The sequence below is a fragment of the Triticum dicoccoides genome, chromosome 4B, assembly GCF_002162155.2.
Source record: "Triticum dicoccoides isolate Atlit2015 ecotype Zavitan chromosome 4B, WEW_v2.0, whole genome shotgun sequence".
Taxonomy (NCBI): domain Eukaryota; kingdom Viridiplantae; phylum Streptophyta; class Magnoliopsida; order Poales; family Poaceae; genus Triticum; species Triticum dicoccoides.
The window spans coordinates 506,288,850-506,296,522 of record NC_041387.1 but is presented as its reverse complement, the minus strand read 5'-3'; positions in this window follow the sequence as shown (position 1 = coordinate 506,296,522).

Here is a 7,673-nt window from a genome sequence, read left to right as displayed (position 1 = left end):
TTACTTGCAGTCGTAGTTCAGGTTAGCCACCGAGTCAAAGCTGGCTTGCTGTAGTTAAACCCCACCACCCCTTTGTTGATACTGATGCATATGTAGATAGATCTGATGTAAGTCTTGCTGGGTACATTTGTACTCACGTTGCTTAATTTATGTTTTTGCAGAGAGACTTCAGTCTCGCTAGTAGTTCCACGTGGACTTTGACGTTTAGCTTGTTACCTCAGCTACGATCTTGTGCCCTCGGCAGGATCTGGTAGATAGTCAGGCTTCTCAGCCTTTTTCATTTGTAGATGTCTGTACTCAGACATGTTAAGCTTCCGCATGTGCTTTGACTTGTATGCTCTGATTGTTGGGTCATGAGACCCATGATTGTAATATCCCGCTCCTCGGAGCCTATTGAATAAAATACTTGAGTTGTAGAGTCATGTTGTGATGCCATGCTGTATTTGCACATATCGAGCATATTGTGTGTATGTTATTGAAATGCTTGGTATGTGTGGGATCTGACTATCTAGTTGTTTATCCTTAGTAGCCTCTCTTACCGGGAAATGTCTCCTAGTGTTTCCACTGAGCCATGGTAGCTTGCTACTGCTCCGGAACACTTAGGCTGGCCGGCATGTGTCCTTCTTCGTTCCTGTGTCTGTCCCCTCGGGGAAATGTCACGCGATGAATTCCGGAGTCCTATTAGCCCGCTACAGCCCGGTTCACCGGAGTCCTGCTAGCCCAGTGCTACAGCCTGGATTCACTCGCTGATGACCGACACGTTCGTTGTTGGGTCATGTATGCCTGTCCCTGTAAGTTAGTGCCACTTTGGGTTTACGACTAGCCATGTCAGCCCGGGTTCCTTGTCATATGGATGCTAGCGGCACTATCATATACGTGAGCCAAAAGGCGCAAACGGTCCCGGGCCAGGTAAGGTGGCACCCGTGGGAATACCGTGCGTGAGGCCGCAAAGTGATATGATGTGTTACATGCTAGATCGGTGTGACTTAGGATCGGGGTCCTGACAGCTTTGGTATCAGAGCCTGACTGCCTGTAGGATTACCAAGCCAACTGGTCGAAGTTGAGTCTAGAAATTCTTTAGTTATATAAGGGAACTGATTGTGGGATGGAACGTAAGGCTCTTTTTACTCCTTATACCTTATGCCTTCTGATCCGAGTCATCTTATCTTTCCTACAGGGTTAAGGAACTAGGCTATCTCTTCTTTCTATCAGGATCACGTGTTACTAATCCGTAGACCTATAAGATTGTTGGATTTAAGCCTCAGTCCAGTTCCTACTACTTCTGTATGTTAACTGTTGATCCCGGAATCTTGATATTGTGCTTCTAAGTGGTTATGCCACCATTTTTGTACCATGTCCCAAATCTTTTTGAGCATTTACAGCCGTTATGCTGTCCGAGTCATCCCAGGTTTCTAAATAGTCTGATGCATTTGCAAATCCCTTCCTCCTGTTCCCGATGTGCCTTTGGTCAGTTTAATCACACAAATCAATGAGTTGAGGTACTTTATTGCCTTGACATATATGTTGGATCTAGTATTATGACCCTAGGTGTCTTAGGGGATCATCTAGTAATCTAGCCATGTTCGTGTTTCCAGTGTGATGATTCTGGCCATCATTCTCGAAAGCATCCTGTGATGCCAACTAGTTAGTAGGTATTCTACTTCTGGGTTTTGAACCCGTGATAGTGATTGCTAGTTCCTTTAGGATACTAGTAACCTTTGCGTTAGTCCTCGAGGTCCGTGGTATTTCCTTCTTCCAAATACTATGAACCTCTTATGGCAGAAGTTCCTTGAACCAAGAGATCACAACAAGAATGCTCTCGATGAGTTCTCGATTCTATGTTGATACTCTGCCAGTCCTTCCTCTTCAGCATGGGTTATCCGGAAGAAATATGCTAAATTTGTTCGGCATACTAATCCATGCATCCACAACTCAGAAAAACATATGTTCCTTTGGGTTGTCCCTCTTTAGTTGTCTTCTGACCTCGTCTATCAATTGATAGTCAGGAGTACTTATGCATCTGTGTTCATCGATGCCACTACTCTTGTGGTCCGTCAAGCCATTCTATTCCGGAATAACTAGGAGAAACAAACTCCAGTACCTCATCCATATCCAGCATTGGGTCAAAGCAGTTGTGTTCCGCAGATCAAATACTAATCCAGCTTTTGTTCTGTTCTACCTTGGAGTATCACCATCTTTATATTAAGGTTATCATGGGAATTGCACACCGTCCGATGAACTCTTGATACAGTGATACTTCTCGCCATCGATATTCATTCCTTGGTTCCCGTGTTATTATAACCGGAACGCCGACAAGTGAATCGTGATGTGTGAAATTTATACTCCTAGCAACTCGGTTGCTTGGTAGTTAATGGACAATACTCTCATTCTTAGCGTGTTGGTTATGGAATCATCATTCTAAGATTGATCGTGCTACCTAGTCCATATTTCTAGTGCACACTTCGATCAATGGGTTAGGATTGTGCCAATCCCTTGCTTATTTGATCATTTCATCTTGCCCTGAAAAGCAAGATTGTTCTCGAGCCTAGTGACATATCGGTGGTTCGTGATTTTCTGAATATCTTCTCGGAAGTATCACCAGGTCGTCACCTGACCGCTATGTTGAGTTCGTGATCAAGTTGGGTTTTCTGTAAACCACCCTTTCTCCAAGAATCTGTGTTGGATACCCCTGAGCTAGTTAGTCACACCAAACAACAACTTGGAGAGTTGTATGATAAAAGCTTGTCTAACCTAGTTCATTTCCAAAGGGATATCTTGTGTATGTGTGTTTGTCGTAGAAAGATGATTTCTTCATCGATTGGTCCTCGTGATCAGTTGTTGAACCTATTGTCTTGTCCAAACCTTGATTTGAGTGTGGGCCATCGTCAAATCAAGTTAGAACCAACGATATTCGTAATGTTGTCTTACTCGTGGTTGATCCCTTGAGCATACACCATTATATCTTTTGGTCTGACCAATACTACCACCTTGTTCACATAATCGTGGAATTCCATTTATATGGAAACCTGGATGAATTGTTATTGAGCCCATCAGCAACATTTTAATCTTTCCCATGATTCGTGTTGAACATCCAACTAGTGTTGGAAACTTTGTGAGAAATGCTTTCGTGCTCCGTTCATGAAGCATATGTTCAGATGAAAGAAGTGACTTCCTCTAGATCATGTGCATTTAATGCAAGTTGCCGCCGTGAATTAGAGAAAGTGAGTGTTGCTTCCTCTGGAATCATCGCAAGTCAGTCATGCATGTGCGAAGTATGCTATGGTTTGATAGGCTCGCTACCTCCATTCTATATGTGTCCCTAGCACGCCAAGCCACTGATTGATTTGTTCAAGGAAAAGAAGTCTAGCGCGCGTAAAGACTTGGAAATCCTTGATGATGGTTCCCCACCTGAACTCGGTAGTGTTTCATTATAAGACTACTACGTGGTCATGCTTGTCTTGGACAACGTGTTCACATGTATGTAGCAGAACCAACTCATGTTTTGGAGCTTGTTATCGTAGTTCGTTTCCTGAGAATCTCGCAACATCATCTCATCGATTTGTGTTGCAAACTTTCATTTTTCTTTCTAGACTTGATGAGTATGGAATATTCTGACACCAACCAGATCTGAATCTCAGGCAGATATGATGGTTGGAACATTTCTCAAGAACTATAATATTGGTCTCTTGATAACCGGTAAAGTGGAAGTCGTGGCCAATACACCCAGCCGGAAGACCTACTATTGCAGTATCTTGATTGAAGAAGTTGGCCACCTTCCCATAAGGATTTCGCAGGATTTACCTCCGTAGTTATTCCTTATGTATTTTGTGTTCCCGAAGTCCGACCTTTTACTTGGTGTTCTAGATATCAAACCATAATTATCTATGGATTATGCTAGCACATCAAGGAGAACATTAGAAGCGGAGTGCTAAATGTCTCTCGGTCGATCATCCAGATTTTGTTTCCTTGGCCTCGCTAAGGTGAAATCTGAGAAGCTGTTATCTTCCTATGCATCTGCATCGTCCATCACTATCCATCATGGTAGCATGTTGTGTTGCCAGGATCCTTGACACGGATGTTGGTAAAACCTTGATGAATATGGAAATGCTCAAGTTCTTGAGAGCACACGCAAGTGCTAGGTTTGATCGTCGGCATTAATTGCATAGCGCTCTCAGTTTCCTCGGTTATGCTACAACCTTTCAAACAGTGGACTCACTCTCTACTGTTGAGCTTCTCCCTAGTTACTAAAATCATCCCTTGTGTTGTTTTCAACAAGGTAATCCACATCATCCATTCTAATCCGGGTATGCCATTCTACCGAACCCCTCCAAATGGTTGCTCGAGAATTGCCTTAGGCTGGTATAAAGAGTTTCAATGATCTCTGAATCAAAGGTAATTCTTTTTGCCACCTAAGGGGATATATCTACGAGTCACCATCCCTAAGGTGTCTCGTTATGGTATCATGGCAACTCAACTCCTCGCTACGTTGACAACCGTTCACCACCCTCTTAGGTGTGGAATTGTTGTCTACCTAGTGAACCCTCGTCATCTGTTCCACTCCATCCCTCTAGATGTGTGCTTCGTGTCTCAGCTCGGGGATGCTGCTATGTCTCATCCCATGAGTTGATCCTGAGTTGTTCGATCTTCGAGAAGATTAATTCTTCTAGAGTTTTCCTTCCCTCTTCTTGTCATGTTAGTTGAAGTTCTCAGAGCAAGACTTCGAGACAATGATGGTGATCGAATCAACGCTCTTATGAAGTGCACCCTGGATCGTGAAGATTATACTAGTTTGCGTTTCCCCTTCATCTTACCCTACGCTTGAAATCTCGAGACGAGATTCTTGTTTAGTGGGGGTGAGTTGTCACATCCCTAGTTCAGGCCTTGCTTGTTTTTGCTTTAGCATCCATGCATCATGTTTAAATTTTATGAAACTTGAAATGGGGGCTAATAAACCCTAGCAGCTAATGAAATCAACTAGGTTCAAAAAAAATCATTTTCAATGAACCCAAAATACCTTTGGAAAAGTTCATCATTTTTGAATTGGTCTAGAACCCCTGCCAAAAATGGTGCACATTTTTTTCTAGGCCACTTTGGATTTTTGAATTAAATCATAAAGTATTTGAATTTGGATATTTAAATGTTATAAATATTTTATTTGCCCAAATAATTCTGATAATGGTTGAGGGCTGTTGAAAACCATTTCAACATTTCCCACAATTTATTTCAGGTTTTTTAGATAAGGTTTAGTATTTTTACTAAATCAAGAAACAAAGATAGAAAATAGAAAACAGAAAATAAAAGAAAGAGAGAGAGAAGACACCTACCTGGGCCACTTACCTGGCCGGCCCACCTGGCAGGCCCAGCACTGTGCTGGCCCATGCCAGCCAGCTGCTTCTTCCTCACCAGGCAGGCACAGAGGAGGGACACCGCGACGCCGCCGAGCTCGCCACGCCACCACCCTGCCTGCCTCTCCCCCTCGACGCCCGGACGCTCTGGACGTCGCCACGCACTCCCCTCGACCCTCTGCACTTCTCCCCTCCTCGCAGCTCTCGCCCCTCCCCTCTCTGCTCTCTTCCCGAGCGACCCGTCGCCGCCATCCACTGCCGCCGCGTCCACCGAGCTCCCCTCGCCCTGCCGCTGAGCTCAGGAGCTCCGCTTCGACCCGCTCTCCCTCTCCATGGATCCAGGCCCCTCCGGAAGCCCTGCAGCGTCGTCCCCAGCCTCGTCTTCAACCTCTGACCGCCGGCGGACTCGTCGGGGATTCGCGAGCTCCAGCCTCTCCCCGGCCTCGCCATCGCCTCTGCTGGATCCGCCGTGAGCCCCTGCTCCTGCTCCCCCTCTCCGTTTTTCCCCTCGTGTGCCATAGCCATCGCCTCGCCTGCAACCGAACGCGCCGCCGCCCGCGCTCACCACCGGTGATGCTCCGGTGACCATTTGGTCTCGGGCATGCGACCAACGTATTCACCGCATCACGTAGGCCACCACTAGCGCCCCAACTCGCTTGCTCGCACACCGCAACGCTGCCCGCACCCACGCCCGAACTCCGGCGGCCGCAACTGAGCTCGCCGCCATCGACTCCAGCCACCCCAGGCCCAACCATGGCTACCAACGGATGCGCCGTTGCGCCAGCTTTCCGTAGAGCCCAACGGCGCCTTGAATGGTTCCCTGTGGGTGATTTCCGAGCCGCGCCGCCGTCTCGGGCCTCGCCGGCGTCGAGTCACCGGCGAGTTTGACCCCACTGACCCTATTTGACCACGGGTGGGGCCCAGTTTGACCCCCCGAGTCAATGACAGGTGGGTCCTAGCACTGCTAATTAATCTAGGGTTAGTACTAATTTAATTAGTTAGACTAATGACACTGACACGCGAGACCCACTGGTCAGGTTTGACCTGGGCCGCCCGTTGACCTGCTGACGTCACTATGAGGTCATGCTGACGCAATAATTCCTTTCTGGAATTTAAATAAATCTTAAAATATTTATTATTTTTAGAAAATGTCCAAAACTTCTAAAATTCATATAAAATCAACCGTAACTCAGAATGAAATAAATTATATATGAAAAATGATCAGAAAAATCCAATCTTTCCATCTCTACTATTTTCATGCATGTTAGAACAACTTATGACTACTGTTTAGGACAATTCAATTAAATGGCATTTAAATAACCACATGTGGAGTTTGAATTTGAATCTTGGATTCAAACCAACTTCATTTAATCTGGTTTTAGTTGCATTAGCACAAACCATAGCATATTGCCATGTCACATTCATGCATCATATTGTTGCATTGCATTGATTGTGTTTCTTCTTTGTTTGTCGGTGCTTGTCCCCTCTCAGTAGACGTGTACCGACGATGTGATCGATGACACCGATGAAGAACTATATTATCTTCAGAAGTGCCAGGCAAGCAAAACCCCCTTGTTCATTCCGATAAAATCCCACTCTCTCGCTGCTGCTCTCTTTTACTGCATTAGGACAACAACGATTCATTTGTTACTTGCCGCGGTAGATGAACCCCTTTATCCTCTGCATGACCTGTCATTGCCACAGTAAATAGATGAAACCTACTAGCATGAGTAGGAGTTGTTTGAACCCTGTTGTGCCTACTCATTCATGCTTGTTTGTCATGCCTGCTACTGCTTAGAGTTGAGTCAGGTCTGATTCATCGGGGATGAATCAGAGGTGTGTGAACATGTCCTACTGTGTGTGAGCTAAGTGTGTGAACATGATTTGGTAAAGGTAGCGGTGAGAGGCCATGTAGGAGTACATGGTGGGTTGTCTCATTGCAGCCGTCCTCAGGAACTGAGTTCTGTGTTTGTGATCCATGACCAGTTACTACCACGCATTGGAATGCTTAAGTGCCCCTCTCGACTTATTAATCAACTCGATCTCTGTCCAGGAGTTGGAACTAGTTTCTGGTGTTTGTAGGTAGTGTTAGTAGTCTACCAAGTGGCACCCGGTACAGGTGGGCTTGGGACAAACTAGGCACAGTGGCCCGGTGTACCAAGTGGCACCCGGATGGTGGACTTGGGAACCCTGCACACATCGTTTGGGGCCGTGAGCGACACCCCGGCCGGATCTCCTTGCGGATGGAACCCGAATAGGCGATAAACCTGGACGAGAGACTTGTGTGGTTAGTCAGGTCATGGCCGACACCCTCGCTGGGCTTCCGCT